This window comes from Capsicum annuum, chromosome 7, assembly GCF_002878395.1.
Source record: "Capsicum annuum cultivar UCD-10X-F1 chromosome 7, UCD10Xv1.1, whole genome shotgun sequence".
Classification (NCBI taxonomy): domain Eukaryota; kingdom Viridiplantae; phylum Streptophyta; class Magnoliopsida; order Solanales; family Solanaceae; genus Capsicum; species Capsicum annuum.
Window position 1 is genome coordinate 126,388,821 of NC_061117.1, and position 15,568 is coordinate 126,404,388.

Here is a 15,568-nt window from a genome sequence, read left to right on the forward strand (position 1 = left end):
AGACCGGAGGCAAAGACTTTAGATATTATTATTATAGGTACGATCTTAGTGTTGCAACATTTGACTTTCTCTTTATTTAATTTGGGATCTACTTATTATTATGCATCCACTTATTATGCACCATAGTAAGAGTTATCTTAGGATTCTTTTTCTGTGCCATTATGTGTATCTACTCCCGTGGGTGATTCTTTAGTAGTAGATCAGGTTTATAGATCATATGTTATGACTGTTCGAGAGTTTAAAACTCAGGCGGATTTTATTATATTAGATATGGTAGATTTTGATGTAATTCTGGGCGTAGACTATTTATCCCCCTATTATACAGTCTTGGATTATTTTTCTAAGACTATTACCATAGTCGTGCCCGACATCCCCCCAGTTATGTGGTTGGGATCCATTAGACGCCCTCCATAGGGATTATTTCTTATTTTCAATCTAGGAGACTTATATTGAGTGGTTGCGAGTCTTATCTCACTTATATTTGTGATTTTAAAGTGGAGAGTCCCTTGCTTGTCTTTGTTCCTATTTTCCATGATTTTTCTAATGTTTTTCCTATTGATTTTCCCAGTCCTTCTCCTAAGCATGATATTGATTTTACTATTAGTTTTGAGCTGGGTACCTGACCTATTTCTATGGCACCTTACCTATGGCTTTTGCCAAGCTTAAGTAGCTAAATTCTTAGCTTCAAGACCTTTTAGGTAAGAGTTTCATAAGGATGAGTGTGTCACCTTGGGGTGATCCTGTCTTAATTGTGAATAAGAAGGATGTTTTTGCATATGTGCACTGATTATAGGAAGTTGAATAAGATGATAGTGAAGAAATAATACCCTATTCCTCGTATTGATGACTTGTTTGACCATCCTTAGGGAGCAGCAATATTCTAAGATTGGTTTGAGGCCCGATTACCATCAGTTGAGGATTCTAGCCAAGGATATCCCAAATACAACCTTCAGAACTTTCTATGGCCATTATGAGTCCTTGGTGATGCATTTTGGGTTGACCAATGCCCTTGCTGCATCATGGATTTGGTAAACCACATGTTCAGACCTTAGTAATTATGTCCATCGACAACATCCTTGTGTATTAGAGGAGTAGGGAGGAGATTATAAAGTATTCGAGGATTTTTCTCTAGACTTTAAGAGATCATAGGCTTTTGCCAAATTCTCATAATTCGAGTTCTGGCCCGAGTTGGTGATATTCATAGGACAAGTGATGTATAAGGATGGGATTATGGTAGATCCAATGAATATTGAGGTGATACGTGATTGGACAAGGTTTACATCTCCATCTAAGGTTTGTAAATTTATTGGGTCAGCTGGTTACTATAGGCGGTTCATTAAGATTTTTGCTACTATTGCAATGTTGATGACTAGATTGACATGAACGAAGGTTTCTTTCCTTTGAGGAGTGCGAGTCGAGCTTTTAGAAGCTCAAGGGTTTTCATAGTTTAGCTCCCATGCTAGTTTTTCCTATTAAGGGTGAGGGATTTAACATATATTGTGATGTTTTTGGTGTTGGTTTAGGTTGTGTTTTGATGCAATAGGTTCGAGTTATTTCTTCTACATTGAGGCGGCTAAAGGTACATGAGCGTAATTACCCTATTCATGATTTGGAGTTGACATCTATAGGTTTTGTGCTTAAGATTTGGAGGCATTATTTATATGTCGTGCATTGTGATATCTCCATAAATCATCATAGTCTTCAGCATCATATGACTTAGAGAGAGGTTAATTCTAGACAACACAAATGGATGGAGTTACTGAAGGATTATGACATCTCTATTCTATACCATCCAAACAAGGAAAACATAATGGCGGATACCTTGATCCGAAAGGTGGCAAGTATAGGTAGTTTCACTTCTATTTTAATTTTTGAGAGGACGTTGTCGTGGGACATCCAGTCCTTAGCCTACTTGATAGTGCAACTTGATATTTCAGACTCCAGAAGGATCCTTGCTAGTGTTGAGGTGAGGCCTACCTTATTTGAGCATATTTAGAGTCACCAGTTTAAGGATAGGGGATTTTGTATCATCTGTAATCAGGTGCTAAGTGGTGAATCTAGGAGGCTACCACAGATTCTGAGGGTATTCTAAAATATGATGGTCGCATTTGTGTTTTGAGGGTTAGAGACTTAATTTAGTGGATATTGCATGATGCTCATAGCTCCAAATACTCTATTCACCTTAGGACAGCTAAGATATATAAAGATTTGAGGTAACACTACTAGTGGAGTGACATGAAGAGAGATGTGGTGGATTTTGTAATTCGTTGCCTATGCTGTCAGCAGGTGAAGGCCAAGCATCAGAGGCCTGGTGACCTGATTTAGAGATTGCCCATTCCTAAGTGGAAGTAGGAACAGATCACCATGGACTTTGTTAGTGGTTTGCCTCACACCTTCCTTGGTTTTAATGACATTTGGGTCATTGTAGATCAGATGACCAAATCGGCATTTTCCTTTCTATTTTAGATGTCCTTCAGCACGCAAAGGTTAGCCCATAATGTTCGTCAGAAATTTCACCTGTATGGAGTGCCCATATTAATTAGTTCAAACTAGGGCTATATTCACTTTTAGCTTCTGGAGGGCTTTTTAGGAGGAGTTGGATACTCGGGTAAATCTTAGCACTGGTTTTCATCCTTAAACCAATGGGTAGTTAAAGTGGAATATTAAGGTTCTTGAGGACATGCTCTGAACTTGTGTTATGGATTTTGGAGGTTAGTGGGAGCAACACTTAACTTTGGCAGAGTATGTATGCAATAACTGATATTAGAGTATTGAGATGATGCTATTTGAGGCAGTATATGGTAGGCATTGTCGATCTCTAATTGGATGGTTCAACACTTGGCACTTCCTCTACTTCCCAATACATGTAAGAATCTTTATCTAGAATGAGTTGGCACTTTCTCTACTTCGTTAATCTGCCAGGGTTCCTACAACCTTAGCTAAGGTAATTAGCCGTTCATAGTTATGAGATCAATCATGGAATCCACAGACAAAATTACAAAATCAGTCTTACAATAATGAAAGAATAAATCTCAAAGTCTTAAATTGAATAACAAACCAAGAACAATAAGAGTATAGGATAGCCCCCAAGGGGCTACCCTTGAATATGTGAATATATGAATTGATGAATTTAATAAATAGAATGAATAAACTAAACAAAGCCTAAAGGGCATTTATAGGTTACAAGAAACCCTAGAGTTCAAATCCTAATTAAAATAGAAAAACTTAATTACCCATACTTAATAGGACTTAAAAACTCCATAGGGGTGCTATTGGGATAAATAGAAACCCTAGGAAATAATTTTGGGATGATCAGGAAAAATCACTATCAGTGGCCACCTACTCTCTCTCTATACCCACGGTATGGAATAGGGCCCAGGTGGTACCTGTAGTCCTAAAACTGGGTAGAGGTATAAGGCGTAAGTACAAGTCCTGCAGCCTAACTGTCGGGATTTCGACCTATGGCACCTACTTTTCCCACCTACAATCCGTGGGTTCCACATGCGATCTGTAGGTTGACTTGGTAGGTGTCGAGAGTCATATTTTTAGCTCTTCTTCAATTATAGAACATGCTTTAATCACAAATAAGCTAGAAATTATCCCGAACATCCATAATTGCACAAAAAATTAGCCAAACACACCTTTTTTCCTCCTTTTCATGAAATTAGCATCCAAAATATGATATCCTACAAAACACTCCAAAAATACCTTAAATCCAACAAAATAGCCTTAAGTACATGCATATTCTCATAGTTTTAAGCATCGAAAGTTCTATATTTCTATAGCACATCAACACCTTCAATTTAGAACGTTGCATGTCCTCATGCTATAAAACATAACAAAATAATACGACGATGCTTAACCATGAAAAAACTAAGATACCTATGGCAGTAAATCATCAATTTTAGTTCAAGATCATTACCCTCTCCAAATTTGATCACTTTAATACAAACTTTGTATATTAATGAAGCACAATAATGTGACACAAAGGAATCAAGATATGGCATTACATTAGCAACAAACAACCATGCATATATACAAGTTACACTACCCAAACAAGTAAGCAACTAGCAATACAATCCATGTACCCACACATTAAATAAGTCCCACTCACTCATATATGAAATCAGGCGTGTCAATGCAGGGATGGTTAAGAGACATTCACACTCACAAAAGAAGTTCCCACCAATACGTGTCAAATACCATAGGCTTGCCCTTATTTTCTTTACTTTAGCTTTTAGACAGTAATGTGCTAAAACATAGTAAAATATAGTGAGGTGAGAACATACCCGGGATACACTAGGCACCCGAATATTTTTTTCTTTTTGTTTTTATTTTGCTACCATACCTAACCCTACTTTCTTTTTATCTTATTCTACCCTTCTTCATACATACTATACATTATGCATCCCTATGATAGCTACCCTCAAATTAAGCGATTTTCCTCAGTTGAGGTGCACAATGTCCAAGGAGGACCAGGGCCAAAACAGGTTCATTGTAACACAAATGGGAAGGTGAAAGGTGTAACAAGAAAAATAGGCATTCAGGCTCAAAATTGGGATCACGAAATATAATTCACACATGAAAGGTCATGTAGGCTAAAAGTGGGCTAATATAAAAAACAGCCTATGATCCTTTTCTAACTAACTATCTTATAACCTAGGCAAGACTAATCGGGAAAGTTTTGAATTCAACACATAAAGGGAACCAAGTAGTATCTCACACACACATGGCATAGAGTTACATCACAAGCTACTACCTATCCGGTTCATGCAATTGTTAGAAATGATTATCATGTTCCTAATTCTAATGCCATAACAAGATTTATAATAATCATAAATATACATATCACACAGTTTAAAAACAAACCATTGAAGGGGTATAATTTTTAACACATTGTATCAACTATCGTAGATACTTATTTTTCTCCTAGTTAAATGATAAAATATGAAACAAAACACAATATTCCTAAACATGCGGCTCTACTAGGAACAAGACTCCAGGGAAAAGAGGCTCAACAACAAAAACCCCAAAATGACATGAAGACCTACAAGTAGCCCCATCCTAACTTAAAATATACAGCGTCCCCAACGTATCAAACCTCTATAAAATAAAAGAGTTAGAAACTTACCTATGGCACCATAAGTGCAGAGATCTGATGTAAATCACATAATACAAATATAAATAATAGAATACCTTGCGTTGCCTCTCAAGCAGTGCCTGATTTTACGTCGTGGCATAACGGGACTTGGTTGGTTGGGTACTCATACTTCTCCAACAAGACCATAGGTACCTTGATTACTCAGACTTCATCAAGGTATCCCAAAAGTTGTCCTTCACATTTATCTTTTCACTTTGAACTTATGAACTGCACCCCTAATTATTTTTCTAATTTCTCATTATGCTTATGGGGTAGAGGTATAAAAATAAAAGACCCAAGAAATAGATGTGGCATGTGGTAGTCCTTATTCCTTACATAAGGAATGTAGTTCTTTGATTCAGGCTCAACAAATTCAAGAATATAGATATATGTTTCTTCCTCCTTGCACTCTATTTTAAGCTTGGATGGATCAATCAAGATCTGACTATCCAAACACAATGTGGAAAAATTCTTATAATGAGGTCCAATATGCCCTAACTCAAAATTTAAAGTCTTTTTTACATCCCCACATAATTCTAGCACGCTCTCCTTAAGCGTGACACTATCCATGAGAGCATGAGTAATTTCAGACTCCTCCAATTTTAGCTCTTCAAGTTGGCTTTTTAGAATTCTTTCAGTCTCACACCACCCATAACTAAGTTTCTGGGCATTCCACGCAACAACGTTTGTATTCAACTCAATTTATAGGCAGTAAATATTCAAATCAAATAGGTCAACCTCTTAAATAAGCTTATGATTCTTATGGACAAGGTGTGTTATTATTTCCAATAGGCTATCCTTATGCTCATACATTATATTTGCCACTCCTACAATAATGCACCATATCAAAATAAAAAAGATCAATAAATAAGGAGTCATCAACACTCCATACTTTCTCTGGCTAAGTTGTCATCTCAAGAAGAGTAGGTTAACAAAATAAACAAAAGAAAAGAAAAATAAAGCTCTATAACTCCAATAACTTTAATAAAAAATTTTGAGACTGTATTCCCCGACAATGATGCCAAAATTTGATAATACTCAAAATACACCTCTAATTGAAGGATAAAGTGGTCGTTACAAAATATAGTAACCTAACTAAGGTTGGGGTTGAATTCAAAGGGAATACGCGAGAAATCCTTCTCGAACTTGCTACAATTACTAGGTAGTGCGGAAAGTAAAAGGGGGGATTTGTTGAAATAGAAAAAGGAGAAGAATTGGTTGCTCTTGGTTGTAAACAATCTAAGATGAATACTAGACTTGTGTTCCTCCTGTATTCTTGACTCAGTAGACTTATTATGCACTGTCAAAACTGCTCACTAATCTCCTCACAAGGTGAATGGCCTCAGTGGTCAAGTGACCTGGCATAAAACCAAACTGATTCTCAGAGATATGTATAATGGTGCGAAGACTCGTGTGAGGATGATAGGTAGAGATTCAGAGCACTTTTCTATTTTGATAGGGTTTTACCAGGGATCGACTCTTAGCTTATTTTTATTTGCCTTGGAGATAGATATTTTGATGCGACATATTCAAGGGGGTGCCTTAGTGTATGTTATTTACAGATAATGTGGTAATAATTGTCAAGACTCAGGGAGGAGTTAATAATAAGTTAGATATTTGGAGACAAACGTTTGAGTCTAAAGGATTTTGATTAAGTAAAAATAAGATGGAGTACTTGAAGTGTAAGTTTAGTGATGTGTCATAGAAGGCTGGAGTGGTTATGAGAATGGACTCTAAAGCCATTCAGAAGAGGGAGAGTTTCAATTATTTGAGTTCTATGATTCAGGGCAATGGTGAGATTGACAAGGATGTCAAGTATTGTATTAGGGTAGGGTGGTTTAAATGGAGGCTCGCTTCGGGATTTCTATGTGATAAAAAGGTGCCCCCAAAGCTTAAAGGTAAGTTCTACAGAGTAGTAGTCCGACGGGCTATGGAGCAGAGTGTTGGCTAGTTAAGAACTCCCATATTCAAAAGTTGAAGGTGGCGAAAATGATAATGTTGCGATGGATATATGGACATACCAGGAAAGATAAGGTGACAAATAAGATTATTTGGGAGAAAGTGGGAGTTACCTCGGTGGATGACAAGATATGAGAAGTGAGGTTACATTTGTTTGGGCATATGATAAAGAGAGGCTCTAATGCTCCAGTGCAGAGGTGTGAGTCACTAGATATAGATGGTTTTAGATGGGGTAGAGGTAGATTTAAAAAATAGATAATTAGGCATAATATGGAGTAGTTACAGCTTACGGAGGACATGACCCTTGATAAGAAGGTGTGGAGAACACAGATTAGGGTAGAGGGTTAGGGGGTGGGAGTGCGTCGATAATAGTAGGGGAGCGTTCTTTTGTGTCTGGAGTTTCCTGTTTGTGGTGTTGTGGTTGTAGTATTAACTTGTGGCTAGCGGTGTTAGTTTATTTTGCATACCGTACTAGTTTATATGCACTTATCTTTTGTGTTTGTTATACTGTTAGTTTATTTTACATACCATACTAGTTTATATGCACTTATCTTTTGTGTTTGTTATACTGTTATCGGTCCTAAGCCGGGGGTCTATCAGAAATAACCTCTCTACTTCACCTGAGGTAGTGGTATGGTCTGCGTATACTCTACCTTACATAGACTTTACTCTATGGTAATACACTAGGTATGTTGTTGTTGCTGTTATTGTAGTATACAGAATTGATAAGTTATGTACCACCAACAGTCTTTTGGACAAGCTGGCAGATTTTACCCTTTACCTTTTGAGTCTCAGGATTTTGCCTTACTAACCTTTATTTTGATCTCAGTTAACTATTACCTTTTGAGTCTCTAGTTATTAGATGAAAGCTAACGGTCATTCACTATATTCCATTATGCACAATAGATCAACAATTAACTCTCAAATTCCTATTGTGATCTTCTTTTCCTAAATACTACTCCTCTTTTGGAGTAAGTAGCAATAATCTAGGTGGGATCTTAATGTTGGCTACCCATTAAGAAATCAATAAAAATGAAAAAATCCTAATACATTTAAGAATCCTTATCTAGAACGACTTGGCACTTCCTCTACTTCATTAATCCGCCAGGGTTCCCACAACCCTAGCTAAGGGAATTAGCCGCTCATAGTTATGAGATCAATCAAGGAATCCACAGACTACAAAATCAATCTCACAATAATGAAAGAATAAATCTCAAAGTCTTAAACTGAATAACAATCCAAGAACAATAAGAGTATAGGATATCCCCCAAAGGGCTACCCTTGAATATGTGAATATATGAATTGATGAATTTAATAAATAAACTAAAGAAAGCCTAAAGGGTATTTATAGGTTACAAGAAACCCTAGAGTTCAAATCTTAATTAAAATAGAAAACCTTAATTACCCATACATAATAGGACTTAAAAATGTCATAAGATTGTTATTGGGATACATAAAAACCCTAGGAAATAATTTTGCGTCGATCCAGAAAAATCACTATTGGTAACCACCTACTCTCTATACCCGTGGTCTGGTATAGGTAGTACCTGCGGTCCTGATACTGGGCGTAGATATAGGGCGCGGGTACAAGTCCTGCAGCCTAGATCTCAGGATTTTGACCTATGGCACCTGCTTTGCCCACCTGCAGTTCGTGGGTCCCATATGTGGTCCATAGGTTGACTTGGTAGGTGTTGGGAGTCATCTTTTCATCTCTTCTTCAATTTTAGAACATGCTTTGATCACGAACAAGCTGAAAATTATCCTGAACATCCATAATTGCACCAAAAAGTAGCCAAACACACCTTTTTTCCTCTTTTTCATGAAATTAACATCCAAAACCTGATTTTTGGCAAAACACTCCAAAAACACCTTAAATCCAAAAAAATAGCCTTCAGTACATGCATATTCTCATAGTTATTAGCATCAAAAGTTCTATATTTCCATATCACATCATGTTTATAGCTTTATTATAGCTTCCCTAAGTCATTTGTGACTTGATGGAGTTGACATTCAGTTACCAGCCAGTTTATTTGGTTTTTAGAGCTAATTCCCTATTTTAAAGTCTTCGCTTATAAGGATTGGCTATTGGGCATAAACTTTAAGTTGACGACCTTGTATGACAACTCTAATAGTTCCATCAGCTTTGGAGCATCAATTTTAGGAAAGGGTGACCTTTGGTTTGGGTTCCAAGGTATTCGAACTCATTTTAGGCTATTGGTCAGGATTTTGTAAAAGTGCACATTAGGTGTAGGGCCCATATTTCATTGAAATGAACCCAAATGGAAATTTTAATAGCGCCATTCAGTCTAAAATATTGAATTTAATATAGTAGCACAGTTCGTTTGCATGGGATTCCGAATGAATCTCGATGGATCAGTGAGTACTTGGAAAATTCTAAGTTTCAATTAATGCATCCGCTAAAGTGGACATTTGATCATTTTAGCGGAGGCCGCTTTAGCATCCAACCAGTCACTTTAGTAGCCAAGACTTTTTGGTCGAGGTTTCTTAAGCGAAGGCACTCCTCTATAGCATATGTCGGTTAAATAATAGCTTGATTGCTTTAGTGGAGGTTGTCCCTGGGGTAGGGATCACTTTATTGTCCTTCTTCCGCTTTAGCGATGAACACTTAAGCAACACCTCAGGGAGCATTTATATTAGCTCTGACCTAATTTTCCCCATTTCTCACAAATCTCAAAATCCAAAAAGCCTTAAAGAGGGTGGGAAATTGGGATACTAATCTTTAATTAATTATAGGGTATTGGTGAGCTCGAAATAATCATTTCCTCATCGTAAACCTTGTATGTTTCCATCTAAGTCTTGATTTAATTCCCCAATTTAGTAAATCCCTAATGTCTTGATGGGTTTATATTCATATCGATTGAGCTTCGAATTTACCCATTCTTGAGGGTAAATGATCCTTGAGCATAGAGGGACATGTTGACGGTTTTGAAAGTGTGATTTCGCAAACGGGTTCCATATGGGATTTTGACTTGATTTTGGACCCAAAAAACAAAAATACAATATAGGTACCATTATTCTCATATTAATGTGTAGATTACCATTTTGATAGTATGGCATCGTGTGAAAGCTTCGAAAGGGAAAATCACCAATTTAGCGGGCATTATTGGGCTTTGTTTGTGAACAGGTAGGCTAGACTTACCTTTCTCTTAGATTGAGCTTAATTATAGTATTGATGTAATATTATGCTAATTTTGGATTGAAAATTAGAACTTGGAGGTATATTTTGTGTGATTTGGATTATCTAGCCAATTAAGGAACTGTAATTACATATATTTGATTTAACTACCTGCTCTTTAGATTGAATTTTTATCAAAGGACCCAATGAGGCTTATATAGCACCTTGTAGTGAGATTTGACACCTTAGTATAGTTCAGAGTGGGATTTTTCTTAGAATGGATCATCTGGGTTAGAAGTAGGCCCCTCCAACCCACCTTAGGCCAAGATTATTATTGTTAGCTCCTTGTAGATTCAATAGGATTTTATATGTTATTTGACTTATATTATTGAGACCGGTGAGGGTTTAGATGGATTATATCTTATTTTAGACATGTACTTGAGAGATATTAAAACCAATTTAAGTTTGGCAAATTATGTTATTAAGACCAATTTATGTAAGGCAAATAATAATATTACTCACGATTTAAGTTTGGTATTTATAGCACTATTTTCGGTTCAAGTTCGGCTTATGAGTCACTAATTTCGATTCAAGTCTGGTATTGAGAGGTTTTTTTTGTTGATTACAAGACTGGTTTGAGTCTGGTGTTACGATATGGAAAGATCCACAGTTATAGTTTCAAGATATAGATAGTTGGTGTAATTACTGTGGTTGCGTCTTTTTTATTGCATCCAGCAGGCTTATGAGGGCCCGTATTGGGTTCTTTACTTTGTTTATGTCTTCTGGGCTTATGGGGACCCAGTTATATTAGAGATAGCTATGTTCTCTTTACTATTATTTTTTATTTGTTTACTTTTATCATTTGGAACATGATTTCAGGTCTGCCCTTTTCCCTTAACTTAGTTTATTTATCTCGAATTTTATTGTATTTATATTATAATTTAGCTTTGTCGGTTGGTGATTCCTTCTAAGTACCTGTGGCATTGATACTTATACTACACTTCTGTATCTTTTTGGTTTAGATATGAGTATTATTTATTGTTATTGACGTTGTGATTATGCTGGTTAAAGTTTGGAGAAGGGTGAGCTCTTGGAGCTGGAGTTGACCTTTTCTCCATCTTTTATTTTTGGATAGTTTTTCTGTTATGAGACTATTGTATGTTTGACTTTGATCGTACTAGTCTTCTTTTAATTAGAGGCTCTTGTACCGACTTTACAAGCTCATGGGATGATATTACTTTTCTTTTTGTCTTTCTTCAATTATGTTATTGTTCTTATGGTTTATGTCTTGAAATTATTTACTTGCATATTTCTGGCATTTTATGCCATTTTCTACCAACTAGCCCATTATTTGTAGTCCTAAGCTATAGTTTGGCTTATCTACTGGTGGGGTAAAGTAGGTGTCATCATGACTCGTGAAATCGGATCATGACATTTGTCTTCAAAAAACACCTTTAAATCATGATTTCAAAATAGAAAAATTGGGACTTTTATTGGTAAAGTTTAAAAATATTTCCTCATTTTGGACCTCAATTTTAACCCATTTTGCATGGATTTTCTCCTGTAGTCTCCCATAACCTTGGAGAATATATTTTTGAAATAAAATTTTAATTTTATCCTTTTTATTTTCAAACCCATTTTTTGAATCCATTTTGATTTCAACCGAAATATGGGAAATATGGGTATTTTTTTAATGCGTGGGTGTTATATTTAAATGTTGTCATTGGTTTTTTAGGCCATTCATGAGGGAAAGGCTCCGTGTTGATGCACTATAGATTGAAATTTTGTCATTTCGAGGTAGGTTATGGTTTAACTTCTTTTAGATTGAGTTGGGTAGTTAATGAGTTAGTAAAGCATGTTATGAGTTAGGAAAAATAGCTATGGAATTTATATTTTGAGACTATTTATACTATTGTGTGCCCGTGTTGGGGCTTATATGCTAATGTTGTTTACTCGCGATATCTGGCATTATGTGTTGCTAGTGTAGAGGTTTTATTTGACATCATTGACATTATTTGTGCATCTAAAGGCCTTTTATTCTAGATATAATGCCCGCACGGGGGCTTATTTACTAATTTACGTCTTATTTGAGCATTGGGTGCTTTTATTATGATAAAATACTCGAGTTAGGGATTGATGTGATATTAATGATGTCTTGTATGCATATTTATTCTCATGGTGTCTAATTGGAGTTGATAATAATGAATTATGGACAGAGTGAGTAGATTTCTAGGCTTACTTGTATATATATTCTATGATTGGATGGATTGGATATCCTCATTTGAGTCGTTGTGAGTATTACATCCTCATTTCATACATATACATTCAATGAGACACTGATACCACTGAAATACCATTTTTAAATAAATGAGACACTTTTATGAAAACCCTCTTTGTGAATATGAGTCAGAGAGGAGAGTTGAGATTGAAATTGATATTGAGATGTGAGATGTAGTATATAGTTTGAAAAACCTCCATGGGTCCTGCTTGGTAGATGCGAGCTCAGTGGGTGTATATGAAAAGTCATGTGATGGCTTTCACTATTCATTCCATTCATATTGCATTGCATACAAAATCTTGCTTATTTTCCCTAGTCTCCTTGATTTATATGTGGTTTTCGTGTGTTTTATCCTTTATATCTATCTTGTTACTGCTTTTGTTTACTTTTATATATATATTTATATATATATATATATATATATATATATATATATATATATATATATATTAAAACTGTTAGTGGAGATGCTGTGAGCTACCATTTGAAACGTTTATGTTTGCAGGTGACGTGCTTAGAGTATATTTACTTATTTTATTTCATATTTTGCTCAGTCAGCTTATGATACCTATTGAGTAAAAAGGAACTATACTCACTCCTACTGTACTTTTTTGGTGTAGATTTTAGCACAAGTACGATACACAGAGATTGAGATCATGCTGTTGATTAATGATATTCAAGGTACTGAATCGTTCTAGTATTCAAGGTGTATTTTTGAATCTCACTCTATCTTATTTATGTCTTTATTTGAGTCAGTGAAAAATTTTGTAATTTCAGATTCGAATTTGTACTAAGCTTGTTCTTACATTATGTGGTTTTGGGTGATTTATGTTATTTTTTTAGATTTTTGTGTATTATGTGTATATTTTGTGATTGGCCTAACTTTGTTCTAGAAGTCTCACTTGGACTTATGTTATTATTGTTTATATTTATTTTATCAATTTTGATGATTGGCTTACTTGTCAAGGTTAGGCCACGAAAAGTGCCATCATGACCTAGGTTTTGGGTCATGACAGATGTCGTCAAGCATACAAAGCAGAGATGTCCTCAGAAGTGCGTATGCCATGTCGTTTATGCAATAATACTTTTTAGTCAAGTCCGTAGCTTTGCTGAAAGATCTAATCAGCGATAAGAATGACATTTTTCTCATGGAAATCGACTGTAGCTGCCATCCTTAACCATACAAAAATCTCTGCTAGGAATATGGGTCGCGTCTAATTGTGAAAATACGAAGGTATGAATAAAGTATAAGATAACAATTTTGACTGCATTTTTCTTATTCTTCCATTATTTTTTATTCTCATGACAATTAACCAACTCATCTCTTAAATTGGGTTGTGCTCCTAGGAAAGTACTTCCTTATGAATCTGCTTAGGAGTGCACTAAAATAGTCGAAATTCTCTTCATTATTAGTGCATCTCAATTTAGTAATAAGCGAAAACTCATATATAGTAAAACGAAGAATGGTATGATTCACGAATATCCATAGTAAATTAATTTGGCCATGTTGTACCTCTAGGATCATAAGATACCTAACAATCAATCCTTCAAAATTGTACTTGGGTATTTTTAGATATAACCCAAAACACATACAATAGAACATTGCCAATCTTTCTTCTTCTAGAGTTTCAGTGAGTTCTGAAATAATGTTGAGATTATGTGAGTCGTTGAACCTTAAATTATGGGAAAGACGATTTTTTACCACCAATTTAATGTCCAATAATAAGATAAAATGTAGAATCAATGTCATCTAGATATGTATCAATATAAATAACTTTCATTGTACACAAAAATATGTGTAATACACTTATAAAAGAAATTTGATATATTTTTTTTATTTACTGAAATAGAATATCTCATAGACAGTGAACAAAGTATCTGGATTTGCAATTCTTATAGTATAATCTTGTAGACACGTAAAATTAATTGGGTCAAATTCATATAAAATTTAGATTTGACCCATATTTTATTGGGGCTAAAATCATTTTGGGCTATAAAAATAATAAGCTCATTTTATTCCTCATCAAGGACTTCAAGGTCCATCTCACCTTGAGGCCTAAACTTATGCCACGTGCCAAGTGACGTGGCATCCCAGTCAAATTAAAGACCAATGGGGCAAGGCCACACACTCAAATGATGTGGCAATCCAAGTCAAGTTCAAAAGACAATAAAACATCACCAAGTGTCCCAAATGACATATTTTTTGCCAATCACAAGCAACTTATCACATGATAAGCTTGAAAACTGAATGGACCAATCAGAATGAGGCAGAAGAGGTTATTTACACTTGGACTGCCTACCCCTTAAAACTATAAATAGGAGGGTTACATAATTTTTTGAGGGCATTCTGCAAGCATTGGAGAAAGCTCTGCATTGACTACACAGCTCTTCAAAGAATTAACTTACGGAGTTCTTCCCAGAGATCAACTCGACAAGAGGAAGTGGTGGCTGACATTCCTGGAGATCCAAACACATTTCTAGGAGGATTAAATTATCTAAAAGTTCGAGAATTATACTATAAAAGGCCATCAAATCCTGAAAAAGCTTAGGAGAAAAGAATTGAGAGAATAACGGAATTGTACTCACTAGATTACTTTAAATAAAATTATTCTTTTTTTAATTTTATTTTTGCTTGCAGTTAATTTTCAGCTTTAACAAAAATTTATTGCGAATAAATTTTGGCACGCCCAGTGGGACAAGTTCTGCTCTCCATCTCTTATTCCTGCAAATAAAATTCAACTACTTCTATGGACTTCAAAAATATGAAAGACGTCTCATGAAAGAACTCTGTTTTATGTTTTATTACGAATCTGTGTGCTTTCCTCTGCTTTCCTCTGTTTTATATTACTTATGGGTGCCGTATTTATGTTATGTAATCTGCTTCTGTGCTTTACTATGTGTTTGTGTGGTATCTCGTGCCTTGAGCCGGGGGTCTATCGGAAACAGCCTATCTACTTCATCAGAGGTAGAGGTATGGACTGCGTACATCTTACCCCCCCCAGACCCCACTAGGTGGGAATACACTGGGTTTGTTGTTGTTGTTGTTATTGTTGTG